The sequence below is a fragment of the Arvicanthis niloticus genome, chromosome 9, assembly GCF_011762505.2.
Source record: "Arvicanthis niloticus isolate mArvNil1 chromosome 9, mArvNil1.pat.X, whole genome shotgun sequence".
Lineage (NCBI taxonomy): Eukaryota > Metazoa > Chordata > Mammalia > Rodentia > Muridae > Arvicanthis > Arvicanthis niloticus.
The window spans coordinates 72,067,197-72,090,325 of NC_047666.1; the positions used below are offsets into that span (position 1 = coordinate 72,067,197).

At 44.3% G+C, this 23,129-nt stretch overlaps 2 long non-coding RNA genes across 2 annotated transcripts; one reads left to right on the forward strand and one right to left on the reverse strand.

The window, feature by feature from the left end:
• Positions 1-1,663: 1,663 nt before the first annotated feature.
• On the reverse strand, positions 1,664-23,053 carry LOC143443567 (uncharacterized). Its single transcript, XR_013112684.1, has 3 exons — positions 22,868-23,053; positions 3,833-3,998; positions 1,664-3,144 (listed from the first exon to the last, which is right to left on the reverse strand). It is a non-coding gene; the product is annotated as an uncharacterized LOC143443567 (long non-coding RNA).
• Positions 5,032-18,832, forward strand: LOC143443568 (uncharacterized). Its single transcript, XR_013112685.1, has 3 exons — positions 5,032-5,569; positions 17,436-17,610; positions 17,947-18,832. It is a non-coding gene; the product is annotated as an uncharacterized LOC143443568 (long non-coding RNA).
• Positions 23,054-23,129: the final 76 nt, after the last annotated feature.

Genomic DNA, 23,129 nt, shown 5'->3' on the forward strand with positions numbered 1-23,129 from the left:
CCCAAGACTCCCTTCCCTGGGAAAAGGTAAACCAGTGCAGTCCAGATTTTGAGACAAGTAGGTAAAGAATTGCCCAGGCCAGCAAGAGGGTTCCCAAAGCCCAGTCCAGGCCAGCAGGGGGATCCCAAAGCCCATATTTCACATGATAATGATTTTTATTTTTAAAAATTTAAAGAGAAACAGAATTCCCTGACATGGTGGCTCAGACTTGTAATCCTAGCACTTGGGAGTTTGAGGCAGGATGACAGGAGTTCAAGGCCATCCCTAGGTACATAACAAGATCAAGATCAGCCTGGGATACATGAGACTTTGTCTAAAAAAGAAACAGAGAGAGAGAGAGAGAGAGAGAGAGAGAGAGAGAGAGAGAGAGAGAGAAAGAGAGAGGCAAACAATAACAATGAAACCTCAAACTTTCCTATTTTAGTCAGATGTGGTAGTGCATGTGTACAATCCCTGTACTTAGGAGGTGGGAGGCAGGGACCCTGTCTCAGAATTAAAAAAAAAAACACAAAATGTTCAAACATTTGGAAAGCCTCAACCATTAAATTTTGACAAGTAACACTGACAAGCAGAGAAATTTTTGTCTCAGCCAGGTGTGGTGGCACACACTGTTAATTCCAGCACTAGGGGGCAGATGCAGGGGGATCTCTGTGAGTTTGAGGCCAGCCTGGTCTATCTAGTGAGTTCCAGGACAGCTTGGGTTGCATAGTGAAACTCTGTTTCAGTGAATGGATGGATAGATGAATGAATGAATGAATGAATGAATGAATGAATAGTAAAAGTTAAAAATATAGGAAGAAGTGGTTTCTTCACTGTGCTTAGGCTGAATTCTTGATTCCTAAGATCCCTGAGGATAAGCAAAGGGGCTTCTGATTTATGAGACTCACCTGAGGAACGAGTTACATGGCAACGACAACCAGAATGTTTGGTAAATCTGCACAATAGAGTTCAAAAGCTATACTCTAGGATAATTTCTGCTGGGCTCCAGAAAATTAACACACAAGCTAAATAGACATTTTCTCAGGATTCCCTTCCATGTGTGGATCTAAATCAGGGCCAGCCCCTCCCCCCATACATACAGATTCTGTGTAAGATTTGAAGTAGGCTAAGCAGACTTCCTATGTTCTCAAGCTCAGTGTGGGGCCCCAGCTGTAACTGCAACTCAGGGATGCTACCACTGCGCCCTGACTCACCCTGTGGTCATGCAGGGGGAGCCTGGAGTCCTTCAGCATTAGATACACCTGATCTGGCTTGGGTCTGGGCAGCGTGAGGGCACAGCTCCCTACTGCAACATTCCAGGCGTTCTGCTAGGTAGCAGAGCCCAAGGGTGAGACAGTGAATGAGTGCTGTGTCATCCACATTTGTCCACATTAAAACGCACACATACAGGGCTGGAGCGATGGCTCAGCGGTTAAGAGCGCCGACTGTTTTTCCAGAGGTCCTGAGTTCAATTCCCAGCAACCACATGGTGGCTCACAACCATCTGTAATGGAATCTGGTGTCTGAAGACAGTGACAGTGTACTCATATACATAAAACAAATAAATAAATCTTGAAAAATGCACACATGGAAGGGTGCACACATACAAGTATACACACACACACACACACACACACACACACACACACACACACACAAATCTGAACATTTGGTCCACTTGGTTTCTGAGAGCAAAAGTACTAGACCCACTATGTATTTCAAACAGGAGCTGTACTGTCTGTCTATAAGACAAACCACTACTTGAGGAACAGCTGAGGGCACTGTCGCTTCATTTCATCTTTACATTCACAATAGTATCACAAAAGCCAGACACAGCTTGTTTGTTTGTTTGTTTGTTTTTAAATCGTGCTTTTTTTTTTTCAAAGTTATACAGGCAAGTGAAACAAGACTATGATGAGACCGTGATCACCTCCTACTGAGGTGATCACGGTCTCACCTACTCCTTCTTGAGGGGACTTTAAGTGACTTTAATTCTTTCCAGGTATAGTATAGTAGCTCCCCAACACCCCATATCCACAAAGAATATGTTCCAAGGCTCCCAGTGAATCCCTGAGACCCTAGAGAGCATCACATCTTTTGACACACATACATCTGTGATCGAGTTTGGTTTATAAACTAGGCATAACAGATGAACAATAATAATAAAGGGGTCAGAGAGATTGCACAGTGGCCAGAGTTGCTTGCCATGCAAGCCTGGTGACCTGAGTTTAATCCCTGGAACCCACGGAAAGGTGAAAGGGGGGGAAACAACTCCACAAAACTATCCTCTGATCTCCACAGTGTACTGTGGCACCATGAACCCCCTCATACACATCACCCCCAGATCACCCCCACCAAACAAACAAACAAAATGAGATTAAGGGTACAAATGTAAGTGTGAGCAATTCCAGCAAATGATTTTCTTTTTCTTAAGTGGAGAATTTTATGTTTTATTTAGGGAGGCACTGTGCAACACACAGCTTATTGTTGGCCTGCCCGAATTGCCGCCATCTTATGCTCTGAGGCCATTACTAAGTAAAACAAGTAAATAAAAGTTATAAGTAACTAAGTAAAATAAGTAGATAAAGGTTACTTGAACACATGCACCACAATTTCACAACAGTTGATTTGATGAGACAGTTACTAAGTGACTGCTAAGTACACACAGCGGGGACCCACTGCATAGGGATCATTTGTATCTGAGGCAGAACAGAGCAGGATGGTATGTCATTCCATCATGCTACCTCCAATGTTGTATAATTTGAAATTTATGAATTGTTCATTTCTTGGGCAGTGATTGACCACATGTAGCTGGACACAGTGGGGAGTGAAGCAGCGGGTAGGAGAGAGTCTCCCCCTTTCTGAGAGGAGGAGGAGGAAGGCTATTTCAAGGCTTCTAGACCTTCCTGCCACAGTGTCTCTCACCAAAGTGGGTGAAGGAACAGATCCCAAGGCTTTTCCGGTTTCCTGCTTCAACACTCAGTCATGAGCGTGGCAAAGTTGCTGGGAGATGGCCATAGGCCAGGAGTCTGTGTAGCTCCTGGCTTTTAGAACTTGAAGGTACGATGGCTTTCTGGGTGGCCTGACACCATAGTTCAAGCCCACAGTGGGTGTCCTATGTCCCACAAGAAGGCTACTCCTCTTTGCTTGGTGCACAGACAGGTCCTGTTGGGGAAGGAATAGGCACACCTATTACACCATATATGTAGCGATAATTTTTGATCCTTATCAAAGGTTAGACTCAATCCTACTCTCCAGATCTAGCCAGTTCTCAGACTAAGCTGACCAATAAAGTAGGAAGCCACTGGGGAAGTAACCAGTACAGTCTTCATCTTGGTGACTTCCTGGCTGTCACTGACTAGCCTTCAAGTTTTGTTAATTGTATTAAGCAAGTGTACTGGTTACTTCCCCAGTGGCTGTGACCAAAACACCCAAATAGAAACAATTAAAAGGAGGAAAGTTGATTTGGGGCAAAGTTAAAGGGGTTTCAGTCCATCATGGTGGGGTTGGGAGTGGCTCAGTCTGTGTCTAAGATGGTTGTTTACAGTTTGGTGTGGTGGCAGACAGGAAGCAGAGAGCTCAAAGCAGAACTACAGAGCATTGTAACATTCAAGGCCCACTACCAATGACACACTGCAGCCATCAAAGGCTCCCATGTTCTGAAGGTTCCACAATCTCCCAGACACCAACTTCAGCTGGGTATGGAGTGTTCCAACCCAGGAACTGAGGTATGTTTGGGGGGGTGAGGATTTTACAGTCAACCCTTAACAGCAAGTAGGTAGGCTAGTACTTGCTGTCTGTCTACAGGCTGTCTGTGAAGCTCCTGCTGGCACAATTGTCTGTTAGTCATTACCATAGGTCCTGGTAGGTTCCTAACAGCTACCAGAAGCTTCCATAGTGGCCACGAGGTAATCTGGTAAGGTGCTTTTCTCAGATAACCCTGAGCATGGTGGTTCACACTTGCTGTGTCATCATCCGGGAGGCGGAGGCTAGCACACTGCTGTGACATCCAGGGCAGCCTGGGCAACAGAGCGAGACTTAAAAAGAATCAAACAAAAAAGGCCCCATTTGTGGTGACAAGAATGAAAAGTGAGAAGTGTGAAGACATTGGGGGGGGGGGGGTCTTCTTCCTAGATGTTAGATGTCTTGAAGAAAAAAGAACATCTGAGTTCAAGGCCAGCCTGGTCTACAGAGTTTGTTCCAGGACAGCCAGAGCTACCCAGAGAAATCCTGTCTTGAGACCCCTCAGCCCCCCAAGAAAACAGGATGAGAAAGAATTGTGAAGATGGATCAGGGGAAGAGAGTTTACTTCTCTCTTCCTCAAGCACCAACCAGATCTGATGCCCCCTTCTGGCCTCCATGGGCATCTGCACAGGTGGCATACATAGACAATGAGAGAGAGAGAGAGAGAGAGAGAGAGAGAGAGAGAGAGAGAGAGAGAACTAGAAAGTAAATGGATGGCTTAGGTTAAGCGGACAGCCTAAGGCACTGTGGGAACGATACACTTTTCAAGGTCCATTTTAAACAGGCTCCTATGCTTCATAGCCACAGGGCAGAATCTGCTGGAAAAGCAGTCCTGGGGTTTAATCGCCAGCCTTGCAGAATTCAAGAAGTAGTGCAGGACAGCCTGACTGTTAGGTCTTGTATATCAAGGTCAAAAGCCTCCTGCTGTGATAGCTGTGAGATTCCAAGACCAAAGATGAGGATATTTGGGTGCAAACACCTGGCAGCCTTGAACCATTAGGGCCCACTCCATTCTCCAGACTGACCAATAGTCCTCCCTCCCCATCCTCCAGACTGACCAATGGTCCTCCCTCCCCATCCTCCAGACTGACCAATGGTCCTCCCTCCCCATCTTCCAGACTGACCAATGGTCCTCCCTCTCCATCTTTCAGATGGCAAGCATTCCTAGTCAGAGGCTGCCCAAAGGGATGTCAGCTCTCACATCTCCAGCTTTTAGAACAAGCATTTCCTTCCCCACCCGTCTCTATCTCTGTCGGTCTCTGTCTCTCTGTCCCTCCCTTCTCCATGTCTCCCCCTCTCTGTACAGTATCTTGCTGTGTATGTAGCCCAGTCTGGTCTGGAACTCATGTGCTCCCTGACTGCATGATGATCCGAGACGATCAATGAGGGTTTTTTTGAAACTACAAGTATAAATGTTAAACTATTAGTGTATTGTGTGACAGTGGCTCTGCCTATTGCAACTGTTCCCATCTTTGTGTCACAAGATTCCCTTCAAACTGCTTACTAGACCTTTCTTGGTCTCAGGTTCTAGCATCTTGTTTTCTAGCCCCACTAGGCATGGAGACTTCCTGCTCACCAAGGAAACGACTCAAGTCACCGAGGCTCCAGAGCAAATGTGATTAGAGATAAAAGTCATCCCTAGGGGTCCTTGTAGCTCCTTAGCTGGAATCATGCTAGGTGCCCTTGCAGAGACATAATATCGGGTTAATTAAAACAAGAAGGCATTTCACGGGTCACAGCTCATAATTCTTTCTTGTTTTCTTTTTGAGACGGAGTTTTACAGAACCAAGGCTAACACTGAAGTGCTGGTCTGCCTGCCTCTACCTCTCAAATATGGCAGCTACAGGTATGGACCATCACACCTCCCTGGGACTCATATTTCTAAACCAGAGAAATCTTTTCTTACACCAAATTTATTCATTAACTTACATATTGCTCAAGCCTATGCATATGTACATATATAATAGTTTAAAATATCAAGTCCAGTTACTTGTTTACTGTATTCTATCATTGTATACATGTACGGTTTTCATACTAACAATGATAATTGTTAACAATCATTAACAATCCATAGATATAATTCAAGATTCTTTGATGTTTCTTTTTTGTTTGGATTATGGGGTCTCTTCTCTGTAACCCAGGCTATCCTAGAGCACATAGAAACCTGTCCCCCAACCCCATCTCAGCAAGCAAAGAGCTAGGGTTACAGGCTGAATCATCAAATCAGGCTAAAATATTTTTGTAATACTATTTTGCTTGGTAATATATCTTGTTAAAGGAGCAAGCAAATCACTGAGTTTTTTTTTTTAAAGATTTATTTATTTTATGTATGTGACTACACTGTCGCTATCCTTCAGATATCCATATGAGGGCATCAGATCCCATTACAGATGGTTGTGAGCCACCATGTGGTTGCTGGGAATTGAACTCAGGACCTCTGGAAGAGCAGTCAGAGCTCTTAACAGCTGAGCCATCTCTCCAGACCTTACTGAGTTTTTAAAAAAGATATAATTTATTATATTTGAAATAATACTCCTCTCTCTCTCTCTCTCTCTCTCTCTCTCTCTCTCTCTCTGTGTGTGTGTGTGTGTGTGTGTGTGTGTGCCTCTGAGTGCAGGCACCTGTGGAAGGGCCTTAGGCTGCTCCTGAGATAGAGATGTAAGCCTTCCAAGTGTGGTGCTGGGAACTGAGCTTGGGTCATCTGCAAAAGCATAAATGCTCTCTCTAGTGCTTCACTGGGTTTTAAAGTCCTCAGACTGATTTCCTTTCTGTGGTGAAGCTATCACTTTGATATGCTTGGCATTTGCTTTTAACTTTGAGCGACTTCTGTCTTCCCAACTCAGCTTAGTTTTGTCTTATAATTATAAAAGCCTTTTATATATTCATAAGTCCCGTGGTATAAACAGAGCATATTCAATGATATTTGGGTTTTGTCCTCATATGTTCATCCTTCCCTTCTCTATGGAACTTCAGCTTTTCCCTCTGAATGTTTAGATTTGAAACAGTTAAAATAAACTGGTAACAGACTAATGAGAAAGGCCATAACAAAGTTAATTGATCTTAATTTTATTTGACATGGGAGCCTTTAGGTCACAGACCCAAAGACCCCAGTGAATTATCCATTTTTCATCTTAGGTTGGATGGAGCATGGACAGACTTGTAGATCAGAGACTGAGCAGGGAGGGGAGGAGCCTGAGTGGTGCATGGACGGCTGGCGCCCAGCACATGGACGGCAGGTGCCCAGCAAGGCTGGAGACATCACATTCTTCTTGGCTCTGCAGTCACAGAATTTCTGATTCCTGGTTGTGGGGGACAGGGTCACTTCAGGAATGGGGGTCTTACAACTGAAAATCAAACAAGTTGTGTTATGCAACTAGCTTAAATCTTTTAAAGAATTATTTATTTATTTTATGTATTTGAGCACACTGTAGTTGTCTTCAGACACACCAGAAGAGGGCATCAGATCCCATTACAGATGATTGTGAGCCACCATGTGGTTGTTGGGAATTGAACTCAGGGCCTCTGGTAGAGCAGTCAATGCCCTTAACCACTGAGCCATCTCTCCAGCCTAATAACTAACTTACTTAGGAAAAAAAAACCCACCACCACCAACAGTGTGTGTGCATGCGAGTGTGTGTGAGCATGTGTGAGCATGTGTGTGCATGTGTACATGTGTGTTCATATTATCATGAATATAAGCTATAACATGGCATGTTTGTAGAGATCAGACAGCTTCTGGGAATCAGTTTTCTCCTATTATCATTTTGGACTTTGGGATAGAACTCAGGTCTTCAGGCTTGGCAGCAAGCACCTTTACCCTCTGAACCATTTCATTGGTGCCTAATTACTAGCAGGCTTGGAGGTCATTCATGATTGGCAGTTTGTAAAACCTATAACAGACACTGTAAGACTCGGGAAGCTGAGGCAAATCATCTCTGAGTTTGAGGCCAGCCTGATCTTCAAAGTGAGTTCCAGGACAGCCAGAGCTGCCAAGAGAAAACTTATTTCAAAAAAAAAAAAAAAAAAAAAAAAAAAAGCAAACAAAACGAAACACTGCTGGTCAAAAGAATGGACTGAGTCATGCCTCTGTCCTCAGGTGCAGACTTGACATTTTGAACTGACTGGAAAGGTCACTAATACAAAATTATCTAAGTGTTACAAGATTGTTATCCAGCCACAGGCTTCGGGTATCGGACAATGCCTATCAGTGCTTCCTTCCATAAACATCAGTCAAAGGAGACCATCAATCACTTGGACAGGAAACAGCACCGCAGGAAAAGCCGTCTGTTCTTAAAAATTGATAAATTCCATAAAGCTAGTGCCACTCTGGCCCTGAGAGTGGTCCTCTCTCCTCTGCAGTGATCTACTGACCACACTGTGTCTGTCCTGTCTGAATTCCTTTGATGGCTATCAGGAAGCTAACAAAGCCCAGGTAGCCATTGCTCGGGAGTTTATATACAGTCAGTCCTTATTCAGAAACACAGGAGGGAAGTAACTATTTTGGGGTTGGCTGGCTTCAGAGAGGATTCTGGTTTCTATGACTTGCTTTGGGGAAGAGAAATCTGAACTTTTCTGGGCCGTCTCAGCAGAGAATGATGGGTAAGAGGCATCCAGGGCCAAAGAAAACTTTTCTCTTGAGGATGCTTCTGTATTAGCTTCCTCCCCCCCCCCTTATTGCTGTGACAAAATGCACGTCAGAAACAACTTACAGAAAGGATTTCTTTGGCTCATCAGTTAAGAGAATGTAGTCATTAGGGTGGCATTCCTTCAGACAGGGTCATGTGACTGGGACTCTCCACACTCGTTCTCTCTTTTGTTTTGGGTTTGTGGGAACCTTGTCCTATGGGGATGGTGCCAGCCACAGTCTGGGTATGCCTTCCATCTCATTTAAAATTCTCTGGAAATTCTCTCACAGACACACCGAGAGGTATGTCTCCCAGGTGATTCTAAATCCAGTCAGCTTGACAATGAAGCTCAACCATCATGTTTTGGTGTGCAGTTTAAATGGTAGATGAGTATTGAGGTGGTTCAAATAGGAATGGTCCCCACAGACTCATGTATTTGAATGCTTGGTTCATGGGGAGTGGCTGTATTAGGAGGTGTAATGAAAACAAGAGCAGCTAGCTAGTCTCAAGCTTTGACTCCTCCCATCTACCAAACTCCCTGGCTATTAGCTTCCAAATTATATGTCCAGCCTGGGCTCCATCATTGAGTCCTAGGCTGTTCTGAACTAACTCCTCAGAGTTTCCCCAGAACATTTCATAGACATATGAAAAGCTATAGACATCCAGAGTTGGACTCCTGAAATTGACCCCAAAATGTGAAACAATGTGTGAACACACACACAGACACACATAGACACACACACACACACACACACACACACACACACACACACACACACACACACAGGCAGACAGATAGACACACACAGACACACAAAGACACACAGACACAGACACACACACAAATGCACAAATGCTTTTCTGGTTAATTATTTATTTTTTTACTTAACTGAGAAGTACATACATCAAAATTGAAATGAGCTGAACTTTCTTTATTCATTTTAAAAACACAATCATCAGAATAGCTTGCTTTTAATCTTGGCACTTGGGAAGCAGAAAGAAATGGGTCTCTGAGTCTGAGGCCAACCTGGTCTCCACAGTGAGTTCCAGACCAGCCAGGACTACATAATGAGATCACAACTCAAAATAAATAGATAGGTAATCAATCTAAGTAAGTGGCATCAGGTCATTGATGCCTACTATATCCCCCTTTTTAAAAAATGTATTTATTTTTATTTTATGTGCATTTGGTGTTTTGCCCACATGCTTATCTGTGTGAGGTGTCAGATCCCTTGGGACTAGAGTTTCAGACAGTTGTGAGCTGCCATGTGGATACTGGGAATCGAACCCCAGTCCTCTGGAAGAACAGCCACTGCTCTGAATCTCTGAGTCATCTCTCTAACTCCCACCGCTTCTTTTTAATGTTTCCAGTTTGTATTTTGACCTGTTCACTAAAGAGAACAACCTACAGCTACATACAGTAACGGTGTTACAGAAGGGACATTGGCGACAGAAGCAAAGACACTCCCATGCCTGATCCTTCTAATGGGGAAATAGAGAAAAGCATTCAATACTCTTTCAATTAAGATGGCCCAGAGATGGCAGCACACACCTTTAATCCCAGCACTGGGGAGGCAGAGGCAGGCAGATCTCTTTGAGTTTGAGGCTAGCCTGGTCTACAGATCCAGTTCCAGGACAGCCAGGGCCACACAGAGAAACCCTGTGGTGAACTCCCCGTGGCTCCCCAAAATGACTGATATGGAAGCCAGAAAGGGTGACTCACACCTGTAATTCCAGGACTTGGGAGACTGAGACAGGAGGATTGATAAAAGTTTTAGGTCTAGCCTATGCTGTATAATGAATTCTGTATCAGCCTGGGCTAAAGAATAAACCCTGTCTCAAACAAGTAAGTGAAACAAAACATCCAAACAACGTGAACTGAGTTAAACTAAGGCTAATTAGAAAAAAATTAGTGGCTGGAGAGCTGGTCTGGATCCCAGCATCCACGCGTCAGCTCACAACCTTCTGTTTCCAGCTCCAGGGAGTCAGGTGCAGTTTCTCGGCACCAGGCACACACACGGTACACAGACGCACACGCAGGCAAACACTCACACACGTAAAATAAAAATAAACAACAACTGGAGAAACAACAATTAGAAAGGGATTACTTAAGATAGATGCAAAACTCTCAGGAAATAGCCCCTTTCCTGGGGTGCTTCCTCTTCTTTGGGGCTGGCCCCGGAGAGCACAAAGCGGCTTCGCTCTTCCAAAAGGGAACAAACTCTCTCGGTGTCCTTGAAGGCAGCAGAGGAAGAGAAAGGAGGATGTGTTTGTGATGGGAGGAATCTAGTGGTTCCAGACGTGTTCTCTTTAAAAAAAAAAACCCTATAATCGCCTGGCAATGGTGGCACACGCCTTTAATCCCAGCACTTGGGAGGCAGAGACAGGCGGATTTCTGAGTTCGAGGCCAGCCTGGTCTACAGAGTGAGTTCCAGGACAGCCAGGGCTACACAGAGAAACCCTGTCTCGAAAAACAAAAAACAAAACAAAATCCCTATAATCCCAGCCAGGGAGAGTCTGGTATATTTTGGGGGGGGGGGGGGCCAAGGTCATCCTGGGCCAACCTGAGCTATATGTGTACACATGTACACATCTCAAGCAAAGAAAGAAGAGATATGTATGGGGTGTAGTTTGTGGTCTTTAAGCCCCCACTATAGAAACAGAACTTATCTCATCCTATTAAGTTTTAAAATATATTGCATTTGTGTGTAAACACAGAAGCAAGTTCTGGCTTGTGTCACTGGTGTGCTTGTAGAGGCTGGAGGGGACTGTGGGTTCAAGCCAGGTCATCAGGCCCGAGCACCAAGCGTCTGTATTTGTTGAGCCATCTCCCCAGCCCAGCTTTTAGGGTCCATATCTAAGATCTTTCATGATTTACAGCCCAGGAGTGGGAGGAAACCCTTCTGCACTCATTAGCTCACTAGCCACGTCTCCAGGGATGTTCGGCTGAAGAAGAACCTAGCCTCAAAGGAAAGACTGTTCTACAAGACGAAGTTGAACGCACTTGAGGTTAAAAGGAAGTATGTGTGGGGGTGGGGGCATTTTGATATTTTGAAAACAGCTTTAGGCAAAATTTATTAAGAAACTAGAGTCAGATTCATTCTAAAGCCAAGGAAAAAGCCAGGTTCAGAACTAAATGTTTTAGTTAGGAGAGACGACAGAGGTTCTGGTTAGTCAACAAAATGATGGACTGGGTATTAGGATTATCTAGTACCTCACTGGTACAAATTGGCATAATTATGCTCTAACTGTATTTTGAGAGAAAAGGTTTTTCTAACAGGAAGGGTGATATGTAGGAGGAGCTAAGGTGGGAGGGGTACCGAGAGGAAGAGAATGAGTAAGGAGAGGAGGAGAAGAAGGAGAGGAGAAGCTAGGTGATAAGAGAGAGAAAGAGAGAGAAGGGGTGGGGGATATGGAGACAGTTTTTCACGTGTCTCCACCAGTCAAAGATAGTTGATATATCTAGGTTGGGTATTGGGTTACACTTCTGATTGAGCATTACCAAACTTATAAAGCTTTTGATTAACATTTTAAAAAAGTGTATAAAAGCAAAAAGGAAAAGAGGGCATGGGATAGGGTTTTTCTGGAGGGGGGGGGGTTGGGGAAAGGGGATGGTATCTGAAATGTAAATAAAATATCCAATAATAAAAAGAAAAAAAAGAAAAAGAAAGAAAGAAACTAGAGTCAGAACTCCAGGCTAAAATGGCATGGGAACGAGGAATTAGGCCTGTTTCCATGCCTTCAAAATAGTGCCAGTGATGCTGGGTACACAGGGACAATGTTGTACAACAGTGGGCATGACAATTAGCCTTGATGGTCAACTCAACTGGGTTACAGTTACCTAAGAGGCAGACCTTTGACTGTGTCTGTGGGGCATTTCCAGGGAGGTGTAGCTGAGGAGGAAAGACCCAGTATAAATGTGGTGACAGCATCATAGGGCTGGAGTCCTAGACTGAGTACTTCAGTAAACAGGAGACAGTGAGCTGGGTACCAGCCTTCACCTCTCTCTGCTTTCTGACTGTGGATACAATATGACCAGTAGCCTCTTGCTCTTGTCACCATGCCTCTTGGCCATGATTGATTAGTATCTATACTGGCTGGGTTTGTGTGTCAACTTGACACAAACTGGAGTTATTACAGAGAAAGGAGCCTCCCTTGAGGAAATGCCTCCATGAGATCCAGCTGTAAGGCATTTTCTCAATTAGTGATCAAGGATGGGAAGGCCCATTGTGGGTGGTGCCATCCCTGGACTGGTAGTCCTGGGTTCTATAAGAAAGCAAGCTGAGCAAGCCAGGGGAAGCAAGCCAGTAAGTAACATCCCCCGCATGGCCTCTGCATCAGCTCCCGCTTCCTGGCCTGCTTGAGTTCCAGACCTGACTTCCTTTGGTGATGAACAGCAACATGGAAGTGTAAGCTGAATAATTTTTTTCCTCTCCTACTTGCTTCCTGGTCATGATGTTTATGCAGGAATAGAAACTGTGACTAAGACAGTATCTCTTTAAAACTGTGGGCAAAATAAAGCTTCTTGTTGTTCTAGTGCTGCTATGTGTTCAAATGCTAAATACTGTATCCCAAGACCTGGTTGCCACAAGATGAGTGAATTCTACACACACCAACTTTTGTTGTGTAAAACTTGCCCCCTAAGTTATTTTTACATTTTGGTTGTGAGCCTAGCCTTTAGCGGTTGAGCCATCTCTCCAGCCCTCTAAGCTATTCTTGATTGGTTAATAAAGATGCCTATAGCATGAGATGGGCAGAAGAGAGGGAGGCATATTGAAAGTTCTTGGGCTGGGGGTCTGAGGCACCAGGAAGAAGAAGGAAGTCAGCCTGGGGTAGCATAAACTTGAGCACATGGCCACATGGCCTGGCCTGATGGAGTAGGGGCGGCCCAGGAGAACATGGCCAGTGATACCTCAGGGTCATCACAGGCAAGTAAGTAGACAAAATAACACGGAGGGGTTGATACCTGTCCGGCTCTAGTGCTTCCAAGCTTATTATAAATCTAAAGGTTTCTTTGTCTTTTATTTGGGAACTAATAGCTATTTAAAGGCAACAACCCCCAGAGTAATAATTCCACAACAGCTTCTCCCTTTAAGTTTCTTCTGTCGGATATTTTGTCACAGCAAGGCAAAACAAACAAACAAACAAATAAGCAAACAAACAACTACTACAGTGGACACTGAGCATATGGAGTGAGCTTTCAGGATCTAATGAGGTCCAGAGAGACGGGACGCCGGGCTGCAGAAGCAATTGCTGCTTGCTGTGGATTAGATCTGCAGATTTCCAAGCTCCATCCAACTCTTAAGTTCCTGTATTTTTAAAACCACACCTGTCCATAAATCCCCGTCACCAGGGCTGAACCTGGGTGGATATGAGGTGGGGTGGCTACTGGGGTGAGAGACCAGAGAATTACTTTCCAGTTAGGTTTCCTCCACACAAAGAGTTTGCTTTTAAATGAAATACTAAATGCACGGGTTGTTGGGTGGAGGCAGGGTGAAAGAGGCACTCGGAACCTTCATGAGGAAGGACAGTTCATTGCAGTTTGCTACAGTGCCAGCACACCTAGCTGCTCTCAGGCCCTGGAAGGGACCCATAAAAATCTCAAATAGGACACCCCAAAGCAAGCCCTGAAATATAATGCCCCTTTCTGCTCCACTGTGGTGGCTTCGGTCTGACTCACTGAGAAGCCATGGGCTTCACTCAGTAGGTAGACATCTCAAATGTTACACTGTATTTAAGAGAGAGGAAGGTGGTTAGTGATATAACTCAGCAGTAAAGCAGTAGCTTGGGATGCCTAATGCCCTAGGTTTAAGCCTTAGTAATGTGCACACACACACACACACACACACACACACACACACGCACACACGTGCGTGCACACATGCACACACACACATTACAGAAGTTATTTTTTATTCCATTTTAAACTAATTACTTGCCCATTTCCTCCTTCACACCTTTATTCAAGTTATAACTTAAGAATAGGTAGCTCTGAGGCTAGAGATGTAGCCCAATTGGTTAGGGTGCTATCTACCATGCACAAAGCCCTGGGTTAAATCCCCAGGGTCTGGAGGTTCATACCTTTAAGCTCCACACTGGGGATGTGGGAGTGGAGACTGAGGCCAGCCAGGGATACCATAGTGGGACAGTGTAAAAACAAAACAAAAAGCAAACCACCACCAACAACAAAAACCCCAAGAGATTAGGTTCTTATTCTCCTTTGATGATGTCAGAGGTCAGAAAATGAATCTCTGAACTGTGGTGCTCTGACTTGCCGAGAACTTGAGGGCACAGACACTGGAGGTCTTAAGAAGCAGCCTCAGAACCAAGTGTCTCTGACCTCTCTATCGTAACCTGTCCTTGTGTTCTCCCAGTATGAATCCTAGAAGCCAAACTTCTCCTTGCCCAAGGCAGGTCTAGAAAAATCTTCCTCTAATCTCCCCTCACCTTCCTGGAGCTGGAGATAATAACTCCTCTGTGTAACACTGCAGTAGGCAGCTCTCCCCAGCATGATCTTGCTCCATACAATAGGAGGAAGGGGGAGGCTGGAGTCAGAGGCCAAGAACTGAATAGAGCGGCCATGCTGGGTTCATTGCCTTGGTCTCGCCCAGTTACTACCGTGTCTTCTGTTCTGTGCATTCACATTTCTATACCTGTCTCCAGGAGAGGAAGAAAATAAAATCCCTGAAGCAAGGAAACAGTTTCACGGTTCAAAATAGATAATACATACATACATACATATATACATACATACATACATAATATATATACATTATATATATATATATATATATATATATATATATATATATATATATATATATATATATATATTGAGACAAGGTCTCTCTTAGTCCTGGCTGTCTTGGACCTAGCTATAGAAACCAGGCTGGCCTTAGACTTACAGACATCCCCCTGCCCCTGTCTCCCAGGTGCTGGAAATTAAAGCTATGCGGCACTGTGCCCATCTAGAGTAGTTTTATATTTACTCTGAGACTATTCCAACCAGCCATTTTCCCATGAAATTAGGCATACATATATTTCCTTTTATGTTAGGATTGAAGACTTGGTTATTTATTTATTTACTTGACTTTTAAATATTATTCATATATAGTATAAAATTTAAAAAATTGTGATAGGGTCATACTATGTAGCCCAGGATATCCTGCAGCTCACTGTGTAGAATAAGCTGTCCTTGAACTCATAGATGTCTGGCTTCCTCTGCCTCCTGAGTGATAGGGAAAAGGGCATGAATAGCCCCTGGCCATTTAATTAATTCTGTATTTGTTTAGTTAGGTTTTTTTGTTTGTTAGTTTTCTAGAGATAGGGATTTTCTGTGTAGTTCTAACTGTCCGGAAACTCACTCTGTAGACCAGGTTGGCCTTGAACTCAGAGATCAGCCTGCCTCTGCTTCCCAAGTGCTGGGATTAAAGGCATGCACCACCACCATGTAATTTTTGAGACAGGATCTCTCTATGTAGCCCTGGCTGTCCTAGAACTCTTTATATAGAGCAGACTGACCTTGAACTCACAGAGATCAGGTATGTGTTTCCCTGGACAGCTGAGCTATGGATTCTGAAGTAGATTCTAAGCTCTGGTGGCAGGGACAGAGGTCAGCTGTTAGCATATGTGTTATATGATGCCTTTACTGGTGAATGAAAGACAGAATAGGGTCATGGTGGCACATACCTTTAACTCTAGCACTCAAGAGGCAGAGGCAGGTGGACCTCTGTGAGTTCAAGGCCAGCCAGCCTGGTCTACATAGAGAGTTCCAGTGAGATGCTGTCTTTAAAAAAAAGAAAGAAAAGAATAGTCTCTATTCCATCTCTATTTCATAGAATCAGTATATCTTCAGGTGAGCAGCTTAATGTAACACAATGCCAGCCTCTAGTTCCTCATTGAAAGGTTGGGGTTGAGCACCTTAACCTTTGTGACAGTGAAATAGATTAATACTGGAAGAATGGAGTAAAGAACACGTATGAGAATCCTACAGCGTGGAGTGATCGTACCCATGATAAGTTGCCTAGGAGGATGGAGGTTAAGTCCAGCCCTTGTCAGAGCAAGTGGGAGCAGGAAAGATGGCAGGAAGAACAGACCCCACGAGTCCTGCTGGAGGACATACAACGATGGGACCAGAAGCAAAGACCAGGGAGAAGAGATGGTCCTGATGGTCTTTTGTTTTTGGAGTAAAGCCGAGCATCATGACCTCTATCTCCCAGCTATTAAATCGTCAGGAAAACAACCATTCAGGTCCCAAGTAGGTTGATCATTGATTGTTTTTCTGAAGCTGATAAAGTGGCTGAGGTCTGATGCAAGATTAACATGGGTCCTAAACAGTGTGCTTTCTTATGGGTGATAAGGGTTTGTCTGTGGTAGCTCTCACCACCCGCGCTATAACCTCAAGTGTGTCACAGAAGGATGAACAAGCCCCACTGAAAGCTAAGGTGCGTGCATGTGGGTGGATCTCAGTTGGATTGGGTGGACCGCTGCTTAATTATATTGTTATTCTCATACAGATGTCCCAGCTAGGGACTTATTAAGAAACTTTTGTTTAAATCTCAGGGCCTAGAAAGCTCTTAAGAGTCTGGATAAATCTAGATGTGTGTAAATCTGAGCAGACGAGTCTTTATGCTTTATTAAAGGATACTCTGAGAACAGGAACCTGTTTGTCCTCTCCAGCTGTGCTACCCTGGGTCTGACTCAAGTTCCTTATAAGAAGTGAACAAGCCACAGGCCAAGGCCTTCTTCCAAGTTCCTGATGCAAGACTGATTTCTCTGGTTCCTTGACACTTGCATTTAACCCCCAAATGTTCTTTGCTGGGCTGCTTTTTTGGGGGTTTCCTCCATCTCTCCGCTCTGTTATTCATTGTGTTTTTTTTTTTTTCTTTCCTTCTGTTTTCAGGTCTCCTCCCTGTTCCTGATTCCTGCCTGCTTCTATCTATTTATTTCTATTTAGCCCCAGGATATCAGCTTGTCCTTGGCCTTCAGAAAACTTTCACCAGAGGAAGGAGTTGCTTCCAGGGACGGGTTTATTTATTTTTAAGGGAATAATTTTTTTAAAATGATTTATTTATTTTTATTTCACAGGCACTGGTGTCTGTCTCTGTGAGGGTGTCCGATCCTCTGGAACTGGAGTTACAGTCGTGAGCTGCCATATGGGTACTGGGAATTGAGCCCTAGTCCTCTGGAAGAGCAGCTGGTGCTCTAAACCACTGAGCCATTTCTCCAGACCCTTGGGGACAGCTTTATTTTAGTCACAGTGGTAAGCTCCTAGGCCAGGAGGACAACCCCAGCTCAGGGACAAAGGCTTAGTCTGTAGCAGAACAAAGACTGGGATCTTTCTCTATAATGAAGGGCCCAAGCTTCTTTTATTTATTTAGTTTGTTTATTTGAGACCATGCTGCTCTAACATGGCTATAAGAACTCACTATGTAACCCAGGCTGGCCTCACACAATGTCCTTGATTCAGTCTCTCAGGCACTGAGACTAGGGGCATGTGCTGCCACATTCTTTCAAGCCTGTATCCTGTAAACATGAGAGGTTCTTAACATAACAGAATCTGAGTATATACTTCTTAAACACATTTCTTTTCTTCCAGGACAGCAGCAGGAGCTGGGATGCAATGATCCAAAAGAGGCCTCCAAGGCCCTAAGACGTAGAAACACTAGACAGAAGGAGTCCAGGTCCCTGAATGACAGGGAAGAATAGAGCCCAGTGTTGCCTGCCCTGCCCCCCTACTTTGTGACTTAACTAGCAATGAATCTGTATTCTCTAACATCACTGAAATATTGAGGTCGTTTGTTACGGCAATTGCTTTCCCCTGGTTGGCTCACCCACTGAAATTGGATGAGAGTACTCTGTTTGACCTTGAAGAATAGACAGAACAGTGCATACAATTTCATCATAAATGTAACCTAGGAAGAGGGAGCCAGTGTTCTCCACTTCCCACGCTACCACAGGACTTCTACATTTTCACAGCGCTAATCCCTGAGAGGAGGCCGAGAGCCTGGCAGCCCCAGTGTACCAAGAGCAATGGGTGACAGCTGCTGGCAGACTCAGGGGTCCTGGATCCCAGAGCCAGCAACCCCACTAGGAGGCTGGTCAGGACCAACAGAAGTGTCTATGGTGTCCACAGAATAAGAAGTATTAGAGAATGTGATTTGACCTTCCTTTGATTGAGTGCAGGATACTCAAGAGATTTAAATCCATGTCAGGTGTTGTCACAAAGACAGCACGAGGTGACACGTGTAGGTTCCTGTAAAATAATTGAATTATACCTATCCCCGTCTAGCTTTCAAATGAATGGGACTCAGACTGTGATTTATTTATTTATTTAGCTTTTGTGCAATTACTGGGAGATTACTCCTAGTCTAATGCTCTAAGGGCTAGAATGGCTACTTCCCAGCTGAACTCCCCAAGAACTGGCTGTTCATGTCTTCTTGAGTTATTCCTGCTTCACCAGCCTGGGCATTTCACTTGGGCATGTGCTCTTGGTCCATAGTATCTAATGGAGACCTCCTGTTCTGTCTATCTCCTTCACCCTCCCTCTTCCTCTCTTCTCTGTCACCAACTTTCTCTTTCCCTCTCTCTTTCCCTCCCTCCCTCTCTCTCTCCCTCCTTCTCTTCTCAGGGTTTCTACCTGCCAGATAACTGAAAACCAGCTAACCTCTCTTCCCTCCAATAATTGGCTATAGTCACCTTTATTTAACCAATATTTTAAACTGTGGAGCAAGGTTTGCACAACAAAAGCTTGCGTACAGAGAATCTGCTTGTCCTGGGCTATAGAATTTAGCATTTGAATACATAGTAGAGTCAGACCAAACCCCTAACAAGTTCCTTCTGTCAGTGATTGAGATGTCTGCCCACTTGGGATCAGTGTGGCTTCAGTTGTGGTTTTTAGAACAATATTTTCTATTCAGAGAAGGGACAGTGTCAGGCGTGACGGGCTGTTTAGGGTCACCTCTCCAGTCACCTTTCCTTGGAGGCAAGCCAAGTTTGGAAGCCAGGGAGTCCTGGGGAATCTGTACTTTCTGTAATGACCTCAGTGGGTGTTTTGGCATCCAAGATATTCAGTTGACTGCTAACTAGAGACAATCACAGGTGCTCTCTGTGGCAGAGGCAAGGATCTTGATACCTTTAGTGACTGCTTTGAGGTTTTTTTTTTTTTTTTTTTTTTTTTTTTTTTTTTTTTTTTTTTTTTTTTTTTTTTTCCTTTAAATTGAGAGGAAAGCAGAGGCAGGAGGGCTGACCCATGTTCCTCAAACTCAATGAATTCCAAGCCAGCCCGGATTAGAATTAGACTGTCCCCGGAAGACTCCTCCTCCCCAAAAGAAATCCTAAAATAAACTAGAAAAAAATAAAAAAGGAAGGCAGGTCAAGTTTGAGAGACCTGACTCTGAGCTGTAATTCTTATGCTCACACAGGGAAAATGGGACAAGAAGGAGACATCTGAGGGGACAAGGCAAACAACCTGGGTAAAAGCTAGGGAGCTGTGGGTTCTTGGCATCTGCTCACCTCTGAAAAGCTCTTTGCAAAGCTGGGTTGCTGAAGAGGAGAGTAGAAATGTCACACAGATTAGGGGGTATCCGTTGGGTGTGTATATGTGTGTCGGTGTGCAAGGGGCACTTAGAATAACCATACCACTTAAAGCAAAGTCCTAAATGTATTTTTTGATGTGTGGTGTATACATGTGCGTGTGCATATGTATGATTACACACGTGGAGTCCAGAGATTGTTTTGGGGTATCTTCCTCTCTCTCTCTCTCTCTCTCTCTCTCTCTCTCTCTCTCTCTCTCTCTCCTTTTTTTGAGACATGCTCTTAGTTTGCTTCTTATTGGTATGATAAAACACTTTGAACAAACCAATTTGTGTTAGTTTCATCATCGAGGGAAGTCAGGGCAGGAACTCAAGGCAGGAACCTGGAGGCAGAAACTGAAGTAGAAGCCAGGGAAGAACACTGTTTATTGGCTTGCTCTCCAGGGCTCTCTTAGCCTGCTTTATCATAGAGCCCAGGATCACATGATCAGGGGTGGCACCGCCCACAATGGGCTCTCACGACAATCAAAAAAAAAAAAAATTCAAGAAAATGCCCTAGGGGCTGGCCCATATGGGCCACTGGCGACATTTTCTCAGTTGAGGTTCCTCTTCCCAGATGACTCGAGCTCTGTTAAATTGACAAAAAACAACCAGCACTCTCACTGAATCTGAAATTCAATGTTTCTGTTAGTCAGGCTAGACAGAGAACACCAGATTCTCCTGTCCTCCAACCAAGTGATGGGACTACAGGAACACACAATCGTTCCTAGCTTTTATGGGGTGCTGAGGATCTGAACTCGGGTTGCCATGCTTGTCCAACAAGCAGGTCACCACTGAACCATCTCCCTGGATCCTTGTTTGGTTTGGTTTTAACTGAGATAGTATCTCTTTACACAACCCAGGCTGGCACACGAACTGGATCTCCAAGCTGCCACAGCCTCCTGAGTACTGACTTTACAGGTGTGTCACCACGCCCAGTTGCAAAGTTTCCAAACTGTAACGTGCACGATTTCATTTCATTTGGATTACATGGACAGGGACATCCTTTTATCTTTTCACTATGGAGAGTGTGCGGGCTTTTCTCCTTTCTCTACTCAGTGTAACCTGGCTGTTCTGGGTCACCTCCCTGTCCTGGATACTCAAGTTCCTGACCATCTATGTTCTTCTCATACTCCAGGGCCTGATGTCTTCACATCTCTGAATGTGTTCTAATGACTAAATCTGATACCAGGCAAGCAGCTGCCAGCTTGTTGTGACTTGTTTCTTTTCTTCGATGACCTATATTGATTTAAAATATGGGTTTTAAGCATATGCAGAGAAGATAGAAGACAGTAAACATTTCAGTAATTATAGAACATTAAAAGTATTAGCACATAAGGGGCCGGTGACATGCCTTAGTGGTGCTTGGGGCCAGCACTGACTACCTGAGTCAATTCCTGACACTCACACAGTGGGAGGACAGAACGGGTTTTCAAAAGTACACATATACTCAGACTCACAGACATACATATACAAGATAAATAAATGTACATATACAAGAGAAATGTTAAAGAAGAATTAACACTTAAATCACTAAGCCATTAAAATCATTGTTGTTAATGTTAGTTGTGACATATGGTGGCTCACTCCTTTTATTTAAAAAGTTTTATTTATTTTTATGTGTATGGGTGTTTTGCCTACATGTTTATCTGTGTACCATGTGTGTGCCTGGTACCCAAAGGAAGACAGAAAGGGCATTGGTGGACTTACAGATGGTTGTGAGCCACCATGTGGTTGCTGGGAATTGAACTTGGGGCCTCTGGAAGAGCAGCCAGCGCTCTTAACCACTGAGCCATCTCTCTAGCCCCCAAATTTACAATTTTATTACTTTGTAAATTAAAAATCAAAACATTAATTAGCCAGGTGCTCTGGTACACGTCTATTATCTCAGAACTGGGGAAGCAGAGGCAGGCGGACCTCTGGGAGTTCCAGGCCAGCCTGGTTCACATAGTGTGACTCTGTCTCAAGTATCAGCAATAAGACATCAACCAGAAGGACACTAGTTATTGATGAAACATTGGTTGCTGATGTTAAGCGCTTTGCACGTTTGCATTTGACTCTCAGAACAGGAGCAGGAGCGGTTGGTTTATCAGCATTAAGCAGATGGCAGGCAGAGAGACATGACTAGATAACTAAGAAGCTCCAGGGTCGAGCTAGTGTTTTCAGTACTTCTTCACTAAAATGCCGATCTCTTGGTGCCTGTGAGTGAGAAACCAGTCAGCTCCTGTTTGCTGGGACCTTGCAAGCCAGGAGCAGCATGTAGAGTGTAAATAGATACCTGGAAAGAACTGAGATCAGGAAACCTGTGTCAGAGCCTCAGCACACCCCAGTCTGCACTTAGGATGGGGAAAAGAGTCACAGAAGCTGTGCGCTTTAAAAGGATGGTGTCGCTTAATTCTCTAAGCAACCAGGAGATAGCATCATTTTCATTTCAAGAGAGCCGGCCAGGTGTGGTGTTGCGTGTCTGTAATTCCAGAACGTACACAGTGAAGGCTGGGGGATTAGGAGCTCCAGGCCAGTTTCAACTATATAGCCAATACAATGTCAGTCTGTACTACATGATCTCAGTATATAAATAAACAAATAAACAAAGCTATAAATGAGTAAATGAACTAATGAATACATACATCTAGGTATGTATGTATGTATGTATGTATGTATGTATGTATGTATGTGTATATATATATACACGTAAACAGGGTCTCATTATGCAGTCCTGGCTGGCTTGGAACTCTATGTGGACCAGGTTGGCCTCAAACTCAGAGATCTGTCTGCCTCAGAAAGGCAAACCCAAACATACTAAGCCATAGATAAATAAGCTAAACAAACAAATAAATCTGGTGCTTGGAAGTAGTAGCAGAGGGATCAGGAGTTCAAGGTCACCCTCAACTATAAAGCCAGTTTCCACTGATACTCTTTGTCTTCAAAACAAATAGACAGACTTACTGATAGACAGGACGGGCAAACAAACAAAGCCGAGTCTCAGTGACTTTCCAAGATGGTCCAGGTAGTAAATAGCACAGGCAGGCTTCAAATCCAGTTTGTCCATTCCAAACCCACACGAACTTCACAGCCCGTGCCTTCCTAACTATTTACAATCTCATTCCGGGCTCTGTGCACACGGGTGAGGGAGAGATGACTTCCCTTACCGGCTGCTGAGGCACAAGTGACTCAATCTGGCCCTGCGCCGGGCCAGTGACCTGCGACA